At 36.6% G+C, this 22,136-nt stretch overlaps 1 protein-coding gene across 1 annotated transcript in view; it reads right to left on the minus strand.

The window, feature by feature from the left end:
• Positions 1-22,136, minus strand: part of npr2 (natriuretic peptide receptor 2) — a 149,470-nt gene that overhangs the window by 125,563 nt on the left and 1,771 nt on the right. The window lies entirely within an intron of this gene.

Consider the following 22,136-nt stretch of genomic DNA (forward strand, 5'->3'; position numbering starts at 1 on the left):
AAAGTTAGGGAAGCAAAGTTTAAACCTTTAGCTAGCACCTGAACCGAGCACGTTTTCTACAGTTTGGGTTTAGCCCCAGTCCAAAAGCTTCTGGGGAAAAGGTGGGAAAATAGCGACAGAACTGAGACGAAAACAATGATGGAAATGTGACAAAGAAGTGAGAAAAGATTGATAAAAAAGTGATGAAAAATTGATGAAAAAGTGGCAAAAATGTCACAAAAATGTCATAAGAAATTGACAAAAAATGGACGAAAAAATTACACGAATGTGACAAGAATTATGACAAAAATGTGACAAAAAAATTACGAAAATGTGACAAAAATGTGACAAAAAATGAGACAGAGAAATGACAAAAATTTGATAAAAAATTGACGAAAAAATGACAAACAAATTGGAAAAAAAGGGGCAAAAAATTACAAAAATGTGACAAAACAATTACAAAAAATGTGATAAAAATATGACAAAAAAACACAAAAATGTAACAAAAAATGAGACAGAAAAATGACAAAAAATTGATTAAAAAATGGATGAAAAAATGACAAAAATGTGACAAAAAATGACAAAAAAATGATTAAAAAAAGTGACAAAAAAATGACAAAAATTTGACAGAAAATTTAATTGTATGTGTGATTTTATTCTTGTTTTCTGTAAAGCGTCTTTGAGTGTCTTGAAAAGCGCTATACAAATAAAATGTATTATTATTATATTATAAAAAATGAGACAGAAAAATGACAAAAATCTGATAAAAAATGGACGAAAAAATGACAAAAAAAAGAAAAAAAGGGACGAAAAATTACAAAAATGTGACAAAAAAATTACAAAAAATGTGATAAAAATATGACAAAAAAACACAAAAATGTAACAAAAAATGAGACAGAAAAATGACAAAAAAATTGATTAAAAAATGGATGAAAAAATGACAAAAAAGTGACAAAAAATGACCAAAAAAATGATTTAAAAAAGTGACAAAAAATTACTAAAAATTACAAAAAATGACAAAAATGTGATAAAAATTCGACCAAAAAAACCTACAAAAATGTGACGAAAAAATGACAAAAATGTGACAAAAATGTTATAAAAATGTGACAAAAAATGAGACAGAAAAATGACCAAAAAAATGATTAAAAAAGTGACCAAAAAATTCCAAAAATGTGATAAAAATTCGACCAAAAAAATTACAAAAATTTGATTAAAAAAATGACAAAAATGTGACAAAAAAATGAGAAAAATGTGACAAAAAATGAGAAAAATGTGATGAAAAATGACCCAAAAAGGACAAAAAAGTTACAAAAATGAGAACACCCAACAAAAAATATGATGGAAAAAAATCTGCTGACGTGAGGAAAAAGATCCTCTCGTTTCAGGCGGGAGTTAAGAGATTAATATCTGCCAAAAGGGAAAACGAGCATCCGCACATTTCCGTGGGCGGAGAAGCCAATCGTCTATGAGCGAAACGGTGATTTACGATCTGCGGTAGTTTCCTTAATTGGAAGCAGACAACTGAATTGTGGGGGAAAAGGAATTCACCAACAAAAATCCGAGTGGTGAGGCTGGAGACGCTGATAGGCTGTGGCCGTATGACCGAGCAGGGTCTAACCACAGCCTTTTGTAATCGCGCTGACTCTACTTTCCTGCTGTTACAACTGTAAAGACTCCGGAACGGTTTAGTTCTATTTAAGTGGATGTGCTTTGTGTTGTGTCCTTAAGTAAGACACTTCACCCACGTAAATGTAGTGTGTGTGAGGGATTGGTGTTGACGACAAACACCGCAATGTTATTTTACCTCATTTCAAGTTTTTTACACTTAGATTAAGAAAAAACATCAACAACAATCACATTTCAAGTAAATTAAGATTTGTATTTCTTTTCCTCTAGTCCAGACCCAAATCTAAAAGCTTCTATACTGGAGCTTACGGCCTATAAGCCAGAGTAACACCTCATTTGAAAGCTAAGACCAACAAAACTGTTTTGTCCTGTTTGTGAAGGGTTTTGTTTAGGGGTGGGATTTTAACGTGTGAACTTTAACGCATTGATTTTTTTAACGCAATTAATCGTATTTCCCCTGATTTCCCCCTCAAGCCGGAACTCCTGAGCCGGAACCTTTCCATTTGCGTGTTTCTGGTACGCCCGTATATCTGACGCACATCCACCGACAACAGTAATGGACGGAGGCGGTTCAATCGGGGGACTCAGATTAGTTTTAAAAAACATCCTAAAAGAGTTCTCCTTCCACCGTAGTTACTCAAGTCTAAAACGCCATCTCAGTGTAAAACATGTTGGACAAACACAGAGACGTCCTCGATGCTAATGTTAGCGTTAGCCTCAAACACAGAGACGTCCTCGATGCTACTGTTAGCGTTAGCCTCAAAGAAACAAAATAAATGTAGCATTATTATTACTGTTTTATGAACTCTACAAGTTACATGAGTGATCAGAGTTCCTAAAACACTTGAAAGCTAAATAGCTGTAAATACACTTTGCCTCTGTTACTTGAATAACTTTACAGATTAACACTAATAAATACATTTGTTGTTGAACTCATGTTTCTATCTAATTAATGAATAATTTAGGTGCAAAAATGTTTGTTTTTGGTTTTGGATTAGAATGTGATTCATTGCGATTAAGTAATTACAGATCTGTAATCCCACCAGTAGTTTTTTGTTGTAGTTTTGTCACTTTTTGTTGCCTTCTTCATCCTTTTCTTTCCTTGCTTTTTGTCTCTTGTCTGGTTTGTTTTTGTTTTTGTTGTGTTGTTGCTTTTCTTTTGTCCCTTTTATTGTATTTTTGTCCTCATTTACGTCACTATTTTGATGCTTTTATTAATCAAAAAGCTTTTAAAGTCACAAAAATTATGCAAATGACATTTTTCTCAGATTTTCTAAACTGAATTGTCAACTCAAATGACATTCAGCATCATTGTCAAGTCTTTAACTGTTAGAGGATCGTCTGAACGTGACTGAAAAAAAACCTCCCAGTGAGAACAAACAACCTAAAATGTACTGTAGCAAATGATTAAGCAACGCAGCGTTTCAAAACATTTTATAGGTTGTAAAGAACTGAAAATGGTCATTCAGGGAGCCTAAAGGGGCCGACCAGCTCTCTCCCCATGATATGCAAATGATGTTTTTCTAAGATTTTCTAAATTCAAATGACTCCAGAGGCACCAGCGGCTTCAAATACCTTTTTGTAGCAGCTGTTCTCTTAATCTAATGTCCTCATTGTGCCTTTGTCTGCAGAAACCAGTGTGTGCTCTGAATCAGCCACAAATCTCTTAACTGTACGATGATTACGCTTAATCTTTCATGAAATATCGAAGGTTTTCACACCTAGACCAAGGCATTCAACTATTTCACGCTTTTCATGAGCAGAGAGATCCTTTTTCTTTCCCATATTGCTTGAAAATGGTGGTCTGAGTAATAAAGTGGAACGACCTTTTTCAGTAGTTTTTCCCTTAACTGGGCTTAACCTGAAAACTAACTATCCCTCACAGACTTCTCAGTGTCAGAGATGGGCGGGATCTGTCGAGCTTCATAAAAATGACAGATTGAAAAAGGGGGAGGGGGATCCATCGACTGGGACGTCCTATTCCCAGGACCACCACTCAACATCCTGACAGAAAACCATTGGACTTAACACAGCTTCATTACCGCCGCTCTTTCCCAACTTCCTGGATCCTTCCTCCAAAGCGGAGCCGACGGTGCATTATGGGTAATATTCAGCTCTCCAATGGAACGGAGGATCCTTAGGTCCATCCGAGATCAAATGAAGACTAAACCGGGTCTGAGAAGGGTCTAAAATAGAGCCAGGGGCGGACTGGGACTGAAAAACAGCCCTGGACTCTGACCAGCCTGGCCCAAATTACCACCCGCCTTAACGGAGCGCATTTTCTCCTGTTCGGCTTTACCCAAATCTAAAAGCTTCTCGGCTGGAGAGCAACAATGTAACGGCTCATTTGAAAGCTAAGACCTGAAAAAGTGATTGTAACATTTTGTCATATTTTTGTTGTTTTTTTATTACTTTTTTGTGGCTTTTTATTGTGTTTTTGTCACATTTTTTATTGCGTTTTTGTCACTTTTTTTAAATTGTGTTTTTGTCACTTTTTTATTGCGTTTTTGTCACATTTTTTCTATCATTTTTTTTGCGTTTTTGTCACTTTTTTATTGTGTTTTTGTCACTTTTTTATTGTGTTTTTGTCACTTTTTTATTGTGTTTTTGTCACTTTTTTATTGCGTTTTTGTCACATTTTTTCTATCATTTTTTTTGCGTTTTTGTCACTTTTTTATTGTGTTTTTGTCACATTTTTTCTATCATTTTTTTTGCATTTTTGTCACTTTTTTATTGTGTTTTTGTCACTTTTTTATTGTGTTTTTGTCACTTTTTTATTGTGTTTTTGTCACATTTTTTATTGTGTTTTTGTCACATTTTTTATTGTGTTTTTGTCACTTTTTTATTGTGTTTTTGTCACTTTTTTATTGTGTTTTTGTCACTTTTTTTATTGTGTTTTTGTCACTTTTTTATTGTGTTTTTGTCACTTTTTTATTGTGTTTTTGTCACTTTTTTATTGCGTTTTTGTCACATTTTTTCTATCATTTTTATTGTGTTTTTGTCACTTTTTTATTGTGTTTTTGTCATTTCTTTATTGTGTTTTTGTCACATTTTTTATTGTGTTTTTGTCACATTTTTTCTATCATTTTTTGTTGTGTTTTTGTCACGTTTTTGTTTGCTTTTTTCGTTTCTTTGTTGTCGTGTTTTTGTTGACTTTTCATCACATTTTTCGTCACTTTTTGTGTTGCTTTTCCGGCACATTTCTGTTTTGTTTTCATCCTCTTTTTCTCGCTATTTTGATGCTTTTCTTTTTAGCTTTTAGATTTGGGTAAAGCTCGGTTGAGGCGGGACTGGAAGCCCTCGAGCCAGTGGCCCTTCTGTTCGCTTCCAGAATGGACATGTGGCCAGTCCGCCCCTCAATAGAGCTAAACTGGACTAATCAACTTAGCCCTCTCTACTCTAGTTATGGTCCCCGTATTTGGACGCAAAGGGACACAAGGGGGCGCTCTTCCAACCTTCACAGTGTAAATGTGAATTGACTTTCTTCAGAGTTAGACACCATGAGTGACAGTAACATGACGCTAAATACAGTGAGCTCTTTGTTTTCAGTAAAAAAAGGCTGAGGCCTCATTGCTCTTCACAGACTGAGAAGTGAAGAGGGAAGTCATGGAGCTTCAGACTTTTGCTGAAAGAGGAAAATTCTGGAACTAAAGTATGTAGGAAAAACTGAACATGGGCATTCTAATTCAACTTTTTTTTTTTTAATCACACAATCGATGCTTATAAAGGTTGAAGAATTAACCATATATATATTATCTGATGTAGGGTCATGTGTTCCTTTGAGTCGTGGTGGGTCATGACAGATGTGGACAGGACTGTGGTAGATCTACTTTTACTTTGGAGAAAATAGTTACTATAGTAAGTGTTGAAGAAATGAACCTCATGAGTTTCTTCTGTAACATCTGTCCACATCATTTTGGCTCATATTTCATAGGAATCTGCATGAAACAAAAACTGTCACAAAGTTCATTATCTCCTCTGTCAGAACATATGAACTCATGTCCAATTATTTTCTCTGAAAAACGTCAAAAAAAGTGGTGACAATATGTGAAAACACGAGCGTGATGTTGTCCAATAGAAAGGACTTTCAGACACAAAAATAATATCACAGGTTTGTGAATCCAATCACGATCAAAAACTGAAGAGGAAAAACATTTGTCAATTTTCGTTTTGGAGATTTCTTACAAAAACTGCATTTTTCCCATAGAATTGTATTGGCCCTGCCCCTGGATTCACAAATCTGTGATGTTATTTTTATGTCTGAAAGTCCTTTCTACTGGACAAGATCACGCTCATGTTTTCGCACATTGTCACCACTTTTTGACGTTTTTCTGAGAAAATAATTGTACATTAGTTCATATGTGCCGACAGAGGAGACAATGAACTTTGTGACAGTTTGTGTTTCATGTGGATTCCTCCAGTAATGACTGAGATATGAGCCAAAAAACAAAGACATAAAAATATGCATTTTGTCAGTTACCACAGTTACCATAGTTACCGTCAGTTTCTCCATCTCAATTTTAAACTATGGGCTCTTTAAAGAATGTTGTGATGTCACGTGAACGCTACCTATAGTTCATATTCATTCAGCAGAAGTGTAATGTTCTAAAGCAGAATCTCCATGACTTCCTTCTTCACTTCTCAGTCTGTGACTCAAGAGCAATGAGGCCTCACGGTGTCTAACCTACAGTGTAACTCTGAAGCCAATCAAATCACTCAAATGTGACCAAACTCCAAGATCTAAGCTCTTAGACTTAAAATAATTTAAAAAAAACGGGGAAGAAAGGGTTAATCAACTCAGTCCAGTCGACGATCTAAACCAGGCACCAGGGTCTAACAATGCAGACGACCCTGGGTACCACCACAGTTTGAGAACCGCTGCTGTAAACAGACCCTTTCCCCCCGTGGTTACGGTAACAGTGTCGAACAAGTCGCGGCGTGTGGACATGATTGAGGGGCGGGGCTCGGACATGGGGTGAAAGGTCATGACACCCCCCCACCCCACCCCCCTCCGTGAATTATGGCCCTGCACGATGCATGTTGGAGGTCAGCGCTGAGGCTTGCATTAGGCGAGTGCAGGTTTGACTATAAACCTGCACTCGCCTAACAAAAACGTGACAAAAACACAACAAAAAATGATAGAAAAAATGTGACAAACACGCAATAAAAAGTGACAAAAACACAATAAAAAAGAGACAAAAACACAACAAAAAATTATATAAAAAATGTGACAAACACGCAATAAAAAGTGACAAAAACACAACAAAAAAGAGACAAAAACACAACAAAAAATTATATAAAAAAGTGACAAAAATGCAATAAAAAAGTGACAAAAATGCAATAAAAAAGTGACAAAAACACAACAAAAAAGAGACAAAAACACAACAAAAAATTATATAAAAAAGTGACAAAAACACAATAAAAAAATATAGAAAAAAGTGACAAAAACACAATAAAAAAATATAGAAAAAAGTGACAAAAACACAATAAAAAATATAGAAAAAAGTGACAAAAACGCAATAAAAAAGTGACAAAAACGCAATAAAAAAGTGACAAAAACGCAATAAAAAAGTGACAAAAACACAACAAAAAATTATAGAAAAAAGTGACAAAAACACAACAAAAAAATATAGAAAAAAGTGACAAAAATGCAATAAAAAAATATAGAAAAAAGTGACAAAAATGCAATAAAAAAGTGACAAAAACCCAACAAAAAATTATAGAAAAAAGTGACAAAAACCCAACAAAAAAAGTGACAAAAACACAATAAAAAGCCACAAAAAAGTAATAAAAAAAAAATGTTGCAATCACTTTTTCAGGTCTCAGCTTTCAAATGAGCCGTTACATTGTTGCTCTCCAGCCGAGAAGCTTTTAGATTTGGGTGAAGCCGAACTGGAGAAAATGCGCTCCGTTAAGGCGGGTGGTAAGTGTCACATTTACGCTCATTTGGGCCCAGTCCGGCCCTGGGTGTAACAAACAAAGAGGTGGGCCATGAGCGAGTTCCAGATCTACCCTTGTAAATATAGAACTCGGATTGGAATGAACAGACCAGAGTCATATTCAAAGCAGCCTGAGGGGGTAAACAAAGGGAAAAGAAAAAACGTTCCCCGATTACGCCGCCACTACTTTAGGAAACGCTGAATTATTAATATATTTTCTACAAGAGACAGAGACATGGAGACGAGTAAAGTGGTTCAACAGCCCATAAATACATAAGTGATGAACAAAGCTAACCATAATTATAATGTGAGCTTCACGCTACATATGCTAACGCTAGTAGAAAGTGCTCTTAACCTCTTAACTCCCGCCTGAACCGAGAGCATTTTCTCCAGATCAGCTTTACCCAAATCCTGTAGGCCAGTGTGACGCCTCATTTGAAAGACCTACAAAACTAAATGGATCTTTTTCCTCACATCAGATTTTTTTTCCATATTTTTTTTGGGGGGGGGTTCAACTCATTTTTGTAATTTTTTGTCAATTTTTTTATGACATTTTTGCAATTTTTTCATCATTTTTTTGCCACATTTATGGCAATTTTTTGTCAATATTTTGTCACGTTTTCGTCATTTTTTTGGTCGTTTTTTTGCCCAATTTTTGTCCATTTCTTGTCAAATTTTCATCACATTTTTGTCCTTAAAGCCAAACTGGAGAAAATGTGCTCGGTTCAGGTGGGAGTCCAGTGGTTCTCAACCTTTTAGAGCCGCGACCCCCATTATAACAGTTAATTAGGATCGTGACCCCCACCCGGGTCAGACCATGGGCTGTTTTTCCCATGGTCTGACCCGGGTGGGGGTCACGACATTAACTCCAAAGCTTCTGGAAAAAGCTGTGAAAATAGCAACAAAACTGAGACGAAAACAATGATGGAAATGTGACAAAAAAGTGACGAAAAATTGATAAAAATCTGACCAAAAAAATGACAAAAATTTGACCAAAAAATGACAAAAATGTGACAAGAAAATGACAAAAAATTGATAAAAAATGTGTCAAAAAAATGACAAAAAAATGACAAAAAATGACAAAAAATGGCAAAAAATTGATTAAAAAAATTGACGAAAAAATGAAAAAAAAAATGTGATAAAAAAATGCTGAAAATTTGACAAAAAATGACAAAAAAATGATGGAAAAAAAATCTGATGACGTGGGTACCACCAGAGGTACTCACCACAGTTTGAGTTAAGGGGTTAAAATGCGAAAAAGTGTATCTAAAAACTGTCCTATCAGAACATCCCGCTTGGTCATGTATGATAGTGATTCTCTACTGGTGGGTCGGGACCCTAAAGTGGGTCACGGAACCATTTTCTGTGGGTCGCGTCATCAGATTTTTTTTCCATCTTTTTTTGGAGGGGGGTTATTCAACTCATTTTTAGAAATCTTTTGTCAATTTTTTGTCAATTTTTGCCATTTTTTCATCATTTTTCACCATATTTTTGTCCATTTTTAGTCAATATTTTTGTCATTTTTTCACCAAATTTTTGTAATTTTTTTGTCCATTTTTTGTCACATTTTTGTCATTTTTTTTGGTCATTTTTTTGGGTCATTTTTTTTGCCCAATTTTTGTCCATTTCTTGTCAAATTTTCATCACATTTTTGTCCGTAAAGCCAAACTGGAGAAAATGTGCTCGGTTCAGGTGGGAGTTAAGGGGTTAAAATGCGAGAAAGTGTATTTAAAAACTGTGCCCTAAAGTGGGCCACGGAACCATTTTCAGTGGGTCGCGAGTCTATAGGGAACTTTAACATTTTCCATCTGAAACTGCACGGAAACACTGTTAAAATGTTATTGGGTCTTAAAGGTATATCTACTGCTTGCTCAACAAAAACTTATCGTATAAAATATTGTTTTTTCCACGATAAGTTTGACACATTTGTTTTGTTTGGGTCCTCAGCTCGTGATCCGAGGGTAATGGTGGGTCCCAAAGCCCTGACACTTCAGAACCACTGATGTAAAACTTGGCATTTGCAGTATAGAGTAAAGTAAAGAACTATTCTGCACTATTCTTATGATCAAAACAACCCAATAACATTTTAACAGTGTTTCCAGGCAGTTTCAGATGGAAAATGTAAAAGTTCCCTATAGACTCGTGACCCACTGAAAATGGTTCCGTGGCCCACTTTAGGGTCCCGACCCACCAGTAGAAAATCACTTTATCATGTGTGACCAAGCAAGATGTTCTGACAGGACGTTTTAAATACACTTTCTCACATTTTAACCCCTTAACTCCCACCTGAACTGAGCACATTTTCTCCAGTTTGGCTTTAAGGACAAAAATGTGATGAAAATTTGACAAGAAATTGACAAAAATTGGGCAAAAAATATGACGAAAACGTGACAAAATTGGACAAAAAATGGACAAAAATATGGCAAAAAAATGATGAAAAAATTGCAAAAAATGTCACAAAAATGTCACAAAAATTTGACAAAAAATGAAAAAAATATTGACAAAAAATTGACAAAAATTGACAAAAATGTCAATTTTTTGCACAAATTTCACAAAAATGTCAAAAAATGAGTTGAATACCCCCCCCCCCAAAAAAGATGGAAAAAAATCTGATGACGCGACCCACTGAAAATGGTTCCGTGACCCACTTTAGGGTCCTGACCCACCAGTAGAAAATCACTTTATCATATATGACCAAGCGGGATAGATACAGACGGCATCTCATCATAGAAGGGGGCGTGGCAAGTGTAAATCGGGCCCATTTGGATATTTTCTCACAGCAGATTGTTCTGTAGAAGTGAAAAAACGGCAGTTGTAGCAAGCGCTAGCTAACCGTTAGCATTAGCCCGATGCTAACATGTAGCATCAAGTTAGCATTCTCCGTTATTCATGTATTTATGGGCTGTTGAACCACTTTGCTCCATGTCTTTGTGTCTTTATTTAGTAGAAACTATGTTCATAATTCAGCGTTTGTTAAAGTAGTTTTTGAATAATTAGAGAAAGTTTAGATTTTTTCAAAATTGTTTTCCCCCTTAACTGTTATCAAACATGACCATATATGGGCGATTCCAGAGATGCCGTCTGTATCTATTCCAGCTGTATAGATACAGACGGCATCTCTGGAAACGCCCATATTTGGTCATGTTTGAAAACAGTTAAGGGGGAAAACAATTTGGAGAAAAACGTAAACTTTCTCTAATTATTCAAAAACTACTTTAACAGATGTTGAATTATGAACATAGTTTTCTACTAAATAAAGATACAAAGACATGGAGCAAAGTGGTTCAACAGCCCATAAATACATGAATAACAGAGAATGCTAACATGATGCTACATGCTACGTGGTTCCGTCTGTATCTATTAGTCCTGGTTTAGATGTGATTTAATCCTTCTAAGTTCTGAGTTGTCCTAGTTTATCATTAGGCTCTTTATTATTGTGCATTAATCTGTTCTTGCAATACGTTTTTAAAGCGTTAAAATGCTGGAATAGAATCAAACTTTTATGTTTAGGCCCAATTCTCTTCGATCAAAGCAGTGACGATCCTGAAATCCTCATTTATGTATCCAAGAATATGAATACGTCTGGCGGTGGTGGGAGGGTCACCAACTGACCGGCCCCAGTGGCCAATGGGGGGGATGCAGCTGATGTCCCAAACAGATTCCTTACATTCCACAGCGTTTTAGGGGAAGCGATTTACAGAGCGGGGGAAGACGTGATGTCAACGGGAGCATTCCAGGTTTTACTGCCTCCGGCGATGGGGAACATGTGTGAGGACTATTACGAACATCAGAGAGGGTGAGCTTTGTTTGTGGGGTCAGATCCGTGATACATGCAAAATAATGCTCACACATAGAGCTACTGTATGTTTCGGTGATAATTGCGAAAGAAAAACAACAACGACAGTGATCGCTCGTGTGCATCTGGTCATTAACAGCTGACAGAAAGAAATCAATGGGTAGCACTCGAGTAACGTCACAGTATTCAAACTGAGGAGCTAAGAATAGGTGGTGTATAATCTCGGATGGAGGTCAGGGGCCAATACAAGTCTATAGATACAGACACGTCATGTTAGGGGCGTGGCCTAGCGAGGGAGGAGGAGGTGTCTCTCTATTTAGATGTTATCTGGCAAACTTAAAGCATTTTTTCTTAACACAACAATCCAGACCACTTTTCATGATATTTGTAGCACCACAGTGTATTCTATGTTATAGCTATGGACACACATGGACACTCGTTTGAAAGACGAGAGTCTAAGCTCTCCGTCGGTGGAAACAGTTTAATTCTACGTGCCTCGGTTCCTGAGAAATCCTATACTAAACAGAGGCTAGTTTGGATCAAAATCACACATTTTTTTTCTAGATTCGGAGATACAGTAAGTAGAGTTTTATCCTCTGGCACTATCTTTATGGGAAAAGGGAAATGCCTAAATATATTCATTTCAAGTCAATTTTCAACTCATTTAAACAGCCTGGTTCTGGGATTGAAGACTTTAACAGGATGTTTCTCAAAACAAGGATGAAAATACAACAAAAATGTGACAAAAAAGTGACAAAGAAGCAATAAAAGAGCCACAAAAACATGCCAGAAAAGCAACAAGAATACAACAAAAAAGAAACTAAAAATGTCAGAAAAGGGATGAAAACTTGACAAAAAATACTTTAAAAATGTGACAACAACCAAACAAGTTGTTAGCATTTAGCCTCTCCCAGTATATTCCTATAGCTCCAAACGAGGTGAAGTTGGAAGCGACCGAGCTCTTCCACGGGCACAAAGACCAGACAGGTACGGATCAACTCGTCTATCTGGCCTGTTCCTTTAAGCAAAACAAGACGGAGGTGAAACGTATTATCAAAATGAACATAAACCAGCGTTAGATATATCACTATAAATGTTGCTAAAGCTAAAGAAATTATCAGAGAAAATAAAAACAAAACAAAAAAGACAGTGAAGGAAAACAATGCTGTTCCAAAAGCTTCATAAGCCTTTGGTTATAAAGTACAAACTACCATGGTGGACACTGTCTTCTATCCCCCATGATTACAACAATAAAATAGTGTGTTTATTTTACTTTTAACCTCTTAACTCCCGCCTGAACCGAGAGGATCTTTTTCCTCACGTCATCAGATTATTTTTTCCATCATTTTTTTGTTGGGTGTTCAACTCATTTTTGTAACTTTTTTGTCACATTTTTGACATTTTTTCCGTCAATTTTTTATCAAATTTTTGTCATTTTTTTTGTCATTTTTGTAACACATTTTTGTCAATTTTATGTAATTTTTTTGTCAAATTTTTATCACATTTTTCTCATTTTTTGTCACATTTTTGTCATTTTTTTCGTCCATTTTTTATCAATTTTTTGTCATTTTTTTGTCATTTTTTTAACACATTTTTGTCATTTTTTTTTGTCTTTTTTTGGCATTTTTGTCAAATTTTTGTCAATTTTTTATCACATTGGGGTTTTTTTGTAACATTTTGTCAAATTTTTGTGAATTTTTTTATCACATTTTTTTTTTTTTGTAACATTTTGTCACATTTTTGTCATTTTTCGTCCATTTTTTTGTCAATTTCTTGTGACATTTTTGCCACTTTTTCATCAATTTTTCAGTGTTTTCTCACTTTTTTCTCACATTTCCATCATTGTTTTCATGCTCGGTTCAGGTGGGAGTTAAAGGGTTAAAGGGACTATACAGAGCTTAAAAATGTTCAAAGTAAGTATTTTCCTCCCCCTACATGTTCCAACAATGTCCTACGCTGCAGAATGAGCCCAGACCTGTTCACCACAACTGCACTGTCACTCAAAAAGTCGCTACTTCGGGTCCAAAGTGCCGTCACGCACAAGCTTAACATAGAAGCTGCAGTGACACGCATGACCTGAGGTGGCAGCAGTGAGTATAAAATGGCTAACTAAGTCATCTCTATGTGTTATAGTTAAAAATGTTTTTTGGGGATTGAGGGTCACCATGGAAAAGCTAAGTCTTGTATTTATAAATTGTGCTATTTTTGTGCATCTATGGGGAATAATGATCTGTGTAGTGAAGAAAACCCCCGATATTTTAATCCAAACTACCTTCCTCTGGTTGGGAACTTGCACTTCAGACTTTCTTTTTTTGCCTGACTCATCCGTCTTGGTGTTGTGGCTATAAAAGCGCTGAGATGTAACCCTACACTTTGCCTCTGAGAGAGCCTCATCGATCCAGGAAGTGGAGCATTTGGCTGCGTTCTCCGCCTCCGACTGAAGCCTCTCTCTCTCTGGGTCTGTCAGTGTCTCTATCGGAGCAGCTGGTTACTATAAAGATAATGCACGTGCCTGGGAAAAGGCGCGTGCGAGTGGTCTCACGGTCGCTCCGACTCAAATCGCTCACAGAGACATCCGCCGGCTCATGTGGTCTCTCTTAAACGGTCTTAAGGCTAAATCTGGCGCTAAAGCGTTGCCTGCCTGTTATTTTGAATGAAGGCAAAGGCCAGCTGCATGATTGTCGCAAAGCCAAATATAGATGTGTTGCTTGTTTGTTCATACAAGTTTAAAATTTCAGCAGCTCTCTACGGCTTCGCAAACTGACCCCAAATCCGCAAAGACAGGCCTGTGTTTGCGAGCGCGGGATAAACGTGTGCGGGTCCCGATTGGTCAACGGTGTCAACAATGTCACAACACCGCAGCGCTAGCTTACTGCTACTACGAAGCTTCAACTGGGCTATAGTTCTGTCAAAATGGAGATAAAAGTCGGCGACAGGAAGAAGCGGGACGTATTTCAGTGGATTTAATAAGAAAAGGAGACGGGCCTCAGCCTCAGGTTGGAGGAGACAGCGGGGAGGCTAGCTGCTGTTAGCGGAGAGGTGAAGCTGAACAGTTCGTCTCCAAACTCAGTAAGAGCCGCTAAACTCTGTTCGTGGTTGAAATGTAGCTGGAAAAGGTGGCTGTCGTGAACTTTTGGTGATATAAAGTTGTGCTGTTTCGTGTGTGGGGCTGTGGCCATGAAATCAGTTGTTTGTGCTGTTGGTTTAGTGAAAAAAGGAGGCGCGGCGGTGTTTTTCTGTCTTTATATCTCTCTGTCATTCACATTTGTGTCGGTAAAATCTCCCACGTTTCTCCCGTGCATCTAAAATCGGGCTTAAAAATCAAACATGTTTTGATTTCCTACGACTGGAGTCTAGTCGCGTCTTTCTACCGCCCGCACTACACGATTCCAACGTCAGTCCAGTCGTGACCCCCCCCCACACTACACGACCCCCCCACACTACACGACCCGACTCTGTGTGACCGCCTTTGACTAGACGCGACTCAATTAGACTCAGCACGACTGAGAATTAGAGCGAAATCGGGCATAAAAGTCGTGTAGTGTGTGCTGACCTTCAGTCATGTGAGTCTTGTTGTTGTGGCGGCCATTTTGAATACCGAAGTAGAATCCTGTATTACTACAACATGCAACAACATCTCTATTCTACTAAACGGAAGACAGACATTTCTCAAGAAGATAACAAGGCGGCCCCAGGGACGCACGTTTATGTGAAGAAACCAGTGTTTAAGCTGCTCAAGACGCTAGCATGCTACCGGTTAGCATTTAGCTTCAAACGGCTCAGCTCTGACCACACTCCAAACATCCAACCTTGGATACAACATGTGACAGAGGCCAGAGCTAAGCTGGTACTGTAGTATTTCCTCAGTGTTCATAGACGTGAACCACACATGTGTTGAAGCCATTGACAGTTGATTGATGACAGTTGCTAACCGGTAGCATGCTAACGTCTTGAGCAGCTTAAACACTGACTCAAACTGAGACTCTGTCGACATGACAAACAGTAAAAATCACAGAGAAAGGTTTTCTGTTTCCTCTTCGACAGACAGAGCTGCTACGTCTGTGCCACATTTATTTTATTTATTTATTTATTTGACAGGGACATTGCACAACAAACGTGTAGCACAGACCAGAGATGCTACAAGCTAATGTTCATCTGTCGTCCCGGGGCAGAGGCAAAGCGACAGCAGGTTTAAACAGTGACCAATGAGCATCTGACTTTAGAGTTCGTTCACAATATAAAATACATATAAGGCACCGGCAAAAGGATCACCTCAAACATTCAGATACAATATTTACAGTATTTACAATAGCAATTACAATTATATACAGTATTTTAAAAACTTGTACCGTCTCATATTTACTACTAGCCCCGTGTTCATGCTCACAAATCTGACCGTCGTTCAACCACTTCTTCAGATTAAGTTTAAGTTTGAGGCTTTGGAGCGGCTGTAATGCAGTGTTGGTTGATAGAGACCATGTTGTAATGCAATATGTAAGGTGTGAAAATATCATCGCATGCACGTAAAGCCAGGCTGCGTCTGTGCTCATTTGAGGGCGAATATATCTGAACTGCGATAAATTGAATTCGACAGTTTTCATCAGTTTTGAAACATGCTTTTTAAACGACAGCGTCCTGTCCAACACTACGCCTAAATACTTAACAGACTCTGCTTGAAGAATTCTTGTTCCTTTTTGCTGGTTATATCAGATAAACATGCATATCAGGGGCCGTGTTTTAGTAGAGATATTGTTGCATGTTGTAGTACTGCATAATGCTACTTGGGTATTCAAAATGGCGCCCGGAACTATGCGTGATGTCATTGGAAACGCAAGAGACTCCCAACAGGATGCAGAAGTTACATGAGGCCAGAGGACGAACAATACTGAACCGGGGCATTTTATAGTGCATCAACAGGAACAACACCACCACGAAATACTCGCATCGCAAACAGAACACGGTAATGACAACAAGGAGGTAGCTAGATCATGGAATATAATATGTATGTTTAATGTGATGTTATAATCTTGGCTCCTTCTTATATATTGGATACTCGAGATGGTTGGCATTGGCAACTGTGCGAAAGAAAACACATTAATGGTCGGCTTGAGTTACTTGCTTGTTGTAATTGCTTGTACTCCAGTGTGTGTTTGTACCTGGGCATTTGACACTATACCGAGTCTTTCTGCAATGTGGGATCTATATCAGTGGTGATCAATCCCTAAAGTAGTGGTGAATGTTATTTATTGGACCTGCTTTTGTTGAAGGCGGGTCTCAAAACAGCACCAGAATCATAGCACAGAAAAGACACAATGTTTAGGCATTATGGAAATTAGACTTGGATCGGTTCTGGGGCATTTTTGAGCTTTTCACAGATTGTTAAAGCGTCGTCTCCAAGCTTTCCAACAATGTGTAACCAAGGCCGTGGGAACCCAGGGTGCTGAGGGCGCTGCAGCACCCCCCTGGTGGATAGTTTGTGGACTGCAGGCAATATTAATCTGTTTACTCCCACCTTGAACCGAGCACATTTTCTCCAGCTTTACCCCCAGTCCAAAAGCTTCTGGGAAAAAGGTGTGAAAATAGCGACAAAACTGAGACGAAAACAATGGTGAAAATGTGGAAAAAGTGAGAAAACATTGACGAAAAAGTGACAAAAAATTTGACAAAAAAGTGAGAAAATTTTGAGGAAAAATGGAGAAAAAATGGACGAAAAAGTGATAAGAATTTGACCAAAAAAAATGTGAATAATTTGATGAAAAAGTGACAAAAAAAATTACAAAAATTGACAAAAATTTGATCAAAAAAGTGAGAAAAATTTGACGAAAAATTGAGGAAAAAATGGACGAAAATGTCATAAGAATTTGACAAAAAAATATGAATAATTTGACGAAAAAGTGACAAAAAATAACAAAAATTGGACAAAAAAGTGAGAAAAATTTGACGAAAAATGGAGGAAAAAATGGACGAAAAAGTGATAAGAATTTGACCAAAAAAATCGAATAATTTGACAAAAAAGTGACAAAAAATAACAAAAAAATTACAAAAAAGTGAGAAAAATTTGACGAAAAATTGAGGAAAAAATGGATGAAAAAGTTATAAGAATTTGACCAAAAAAATCTAATAATTTGACGAAAAAGTGACAAAAAAGTCACGAAAATTTGACAAAAATGAGACGACTGCCCAACAAAAAAAGTGATGAAAAAAAATCTGACGTGAGGGAAAAAGATCAATTCAGTTTTGTAGGTCTTTCAAATGAGGAGTTACACTGGCCTACAGGATTTGGGTAAAGCTGAACTGGAGAAAATGCTCTCGGTTCAGGCGGGAGTTAAGAGGTTAATAAATAGGATTTATGCACAGAAAAAAGTATTTTGGGGGTAAATTTTGTCCCTCAGTGCCCCCTAACTAAAACATCTTCCCTAAAATGAGCCCTATTTTTTGACAATAGGGCTCATTTACATCTCATTTAGTTAAGCCATCCCATAAAGCTGGCAAAAAGCAAGAAAAATGTGCCATCAAAGACAAAAATATCTCATAAATCCACTTCCCATAGAGCCTTTACCTCTACAGCAACTAGCGACACAATGACAACTAGCAACATTATCCCAACACACACACATGAATAATGAGGGATACTTGATTTGAACAAACGTGAATATGATGGTTTTGTGTTTTGAATAGCTGAAAAACAATTATGTAATGTAAATATTTGGAGAGTTGGACATAACACACATGATTTAAAGAAAAAAACTGAACTCTGTGCAGTGATTATGGAGCAACAAAGGGGCAGATTCCGCTCCTTTTCATTTGAATAGCATTGAAAATAGTGAAAATGAAACTCGCATGCCCTTCAGTCGGTTTGTTCTGCTCATTTCAAACCAGAACATAGCAATCATCACAACTGGACACATTTTTTGGTTACCTAGCATCTACTCGGACGTCCTTTTGTGATGCTAAACCGTCACCGAGTCCGGGCGCCGGACCTTGGGGGACTGAGCCTTCTCCTCCGTCCACATCAGAAACACTGACTCACTGTAAGCCTTGAACAACCTGCACGAACCTCACCTGTTCCACAAAGCAAATCACTCGGAATGGTTGTTTTGCTGCTCTCCACTCCAAAATACAAGCTACAGGGAAAAATTAAATATCAAGCATTGTCTTAAATGACTTGAATTGAGGAAATGTTTCTTGTTTTGAGCGGTTTTCACTCATTTAGACACTTTTCCTGATCGGACCGAGTTTGCTTTGCTTGTTTGAGGACATTTCAGACCAGTTCTAGGGTAAATCTCGCTTGAAATAAGAAAGTAAAACTGCCAATGAGATGAGACCAATGTTCTTACCCCATTGGCAAAGAAAATGACCTCTCTTTTTTTTGTCTTTTTTTTTGTAATTGTTTGTCATTTTTTGTCATTTTTTGTCATTTTTTTGGGTCATTTTTTTGTCTTTTTTGTGTGTAATTTTTTGTCTTTTTTGTCATTTTTTTAGTCATTTTTTTGTCATTTTTGTCATTTTTTTTGTCATTTTTTGTGTGTCATTTTTTGTAATTTTTTGTCATTTTTTTGTCATTTTTTTTGGTCATTTTTTTGTCTTTTTTTTGTAATTGTTTGTCTTTTTTGTCATTTTTTGGCTTTTTTTTGGTCATTTTTTGTCTTTTTTGTCATTTTTTTGTCATTTTTTTGTCATTTTTTTGTCATTTTTTTGTCATTTTTGTCTTTTTTTGTCTTTTTTGTCATTTTTTTGTCATTTTTTTGTCATTTTTTGTCATTTTTTTGACATATTTTTTTGTCATTTTTTGAAATAAGGACAAAATGTATCAAAACGAGTCAGAAACATCTCAGAAAAAGTGAAATAATCTCGGACAAATGCCCAAGAACTTCTTAACTAGTCAAAACAACTAAAATTTGGATTATCATGCTCAGATTGAGATGTTTATATTGATCTAGATAAATACTTTTTGCAGTGTGTGAGACTGGGATTTAGGACGACTAGTCTCTTTTCCAACTTTTTAAGATGGTAAATGGCACGTTCTCTCACCTCTGGTCAAACTAACTGAAACCTGGACCTGACAGTTATTTCTGTCTGAGCACTGAGAATCAGCCTGTGAGTCGCCCAATTCATTTAAGACTGTGCACATTCAGAGAACCAGAGTTACTGTAAGTAACTGCGCACATGAGAACCATGTGGATTCAGCTCCTCTTTGAGACAAATAGGCCCCGTAATAACGCGGCGATTAATCAGCGTAACTACACTGTAGTTAGACTGAAATGCAGGGCCCTTGCGGCTGCGGGGGCCCTACGCACCTTGCATAGTTTGCCTATAGGAAAAATCGTCTCTGTTTATACCCTGAGCTGCAAGAACAAGATTTAGTCATTTTCGCCGTGTAACCAAGGAAACGTGTTGTAACCGAGAACAGCTCCACGGTTACGAGGCAAAAGTGAAGTATGAATAGGCCTCATGGGTCACTACAAGGTCAAATACACACAGATATCAACTCTTTTTCCCACATAAAAAGTTGCATAACGCATCTTTAACCCCTTAACTCCCACCTGAACCGAGCACATTTTCTCCAGTTTGGCTTTAGCCCCAGTCCAAAAGCTTCTGGAAAAAAAATTAGCAACAAAACTGAGACAAAAACAATGATGGAAATGTGACAAAAAAGTGAGAAAACTTTGGCAAAAAAGTGATGAAAAATTGATGAAAAAGTGGCAAAAATGTCACAAGAAATTGACAAAAAAATGACGAAAAAATGTGACAAAAAAGTGAGAAAACATTGGCAAAAATGTGACAAAAAAATGACAACAATTTGATATAAAAATAGAATGAAAAAATACAAAAATGTCACAAGAAATTGACGAAAAAATGACAAAAATGTGACCAAAAAAATGACAAAAAAATGACAAAAAAATGTGACAAAAAATGTGACAAAAAAAGTGAGAAAACATTCGCAAAAAGTGACGAAAAATTGATGAAAAAGTGGCAAAAATGTCACAAGAAATTGACCAAAAAAATTGACAAAAAATGACCAAAATGTGACAAAAACAAATGAAAAATTTGACAAAATGTGACAAAAAAATGACCAAAAAATGTGACAAGTAAGTGAGAAAACATTGGCAAAAAAATGACGAAAAATTGATGAAAAAGCGGCAAAAATGTCACAAGAAATGTGACAAGTAAGTGAGAAAACATTGGCAAAAAAATGACGAAAAATTGATGAAAAAGCGGCAAAAATGTCACAAGAAATGTGACAAATAAGGCCAAAAATGTGACAAAAATGTGACAAAAAAATGACAACTATTTGATTTAAAAAAAATAAAAAATAAAATAAAGATAAAAATTGGACAAAAAAATGACAAAAAATTGACAAATGACAAAAAATGACAAAAATGTTACAAAAATGACTTGAACACCCAAAAAAAATCTGATGACGTGAGGAAAAAGATCCTCTCGGTTCAGGCGGGAGTTAAGAGGTTAAACAAAACAGCATCAGCAGATTCCTCCTCTGTGGCTGTGCTAAACCTAATTGCTCCTGCATAATGTGTCCTGTTCTCATTGATTGACACAGCGGAAGTTTCCACATGCAGCCCTGAGCGCCGTTTCCCCCAGCGTCAGTCATGAAGGAGTCTGATCCTGAATCACAAATCACAAATCAACCAAAACTCCCCTCGAATCAGAGACACGGCTGTAAACTTCCATCAGACGGTCAAAGATATCACGAATCAGCAGCACAACAAGCGTGAAGTGCTGTCCCTGAACGCCTCACCATGTTTTCCTCATGAATATTTCAGAGCGGATCGCGTTCCAAATCCATAATCACGAGAAACAGAGACGTATCGAAAACGATGAAACAGAACACATATATTTGAAGAGCTTTGTGGCGCTAGGCTAATGCAAGGCTAGTGCATGTCTATGGTATCAGCTAGCCTGCATTAAAAACAGTGTGACCCGCTCCACAGAGCACCTGAGGCAAATCACTTATAACACCAGACTAACCATATAAATGTCTGTGGAATATAACTGACCTGCATCACATGAATGATCGCATTTTGAAGGACTATTTTCTAGCAGATCACTCCGCCGCGGTGTAGCTTATACAACCACGAAGCTGATGCTGCTCAAATATAAGGTATTTTAAATGTAAAATGGTTAAAATTATTATATCGTTATAAGTGATTTGCCTGTGACAAAATGTGACAAACAAAATGACAAAAATGTGACAAGAAATTACAAAAATATGACAAAAAGTCGATAAAAAATTGATAAAAAATTGACAAAAAATTACAAAAAAATTATTTCAAAATTACGAAAAAATGACAAAAATTCAATAAAAAAATTACCAAAAAACTACAAAAAAAATTACAAAAATTTGATTAAAAAAATTACGAAAAAATGACAAAAAAGTGACAAAAATTTGACAAAAAATGACAAGAAATTGATAAAAAACATTACGAAAAAATGACAAAAATGTGACGAAAAATGGATCAAAATTGGACAAAAAAAATGACAAAAATGTGAAAAAAAAGTGACAAAAATGTGACAAAAAAATGACAAAAAATTTATGGAAAATGACCTAAAAGTTACAAAAATGAGTTGAATACCCAACAAAAAAATGATGGAAAAAAAATCTGATGACGTGAGGAAAAAGATCCTCTCGGTTCAGGCGGGAGTTAAGAGGTTTAGGAAGGTTTACTGTCATTTTAGAGTCGGCTGTATCTTGTATATTTATTCAGTCCAGGATAAAGAATTGTGTAGTTTCATAGACTTAAAGGCATTTTACAGATTATTTGTTATTTGCTTTTGCT

The sequence above is a fragment of the Gobius niger genome (assembly GCF_951799975.1).
Source record: "Gobius niger genome assembly, chromosome: 22".
NCBI classification, from domain to species: domain Eukaryota; kingdom Metazoa; phylum Chordata; class Actinopteri; order Gobiiformes; family Gobiidae; genus Gobius; species Gobius niger.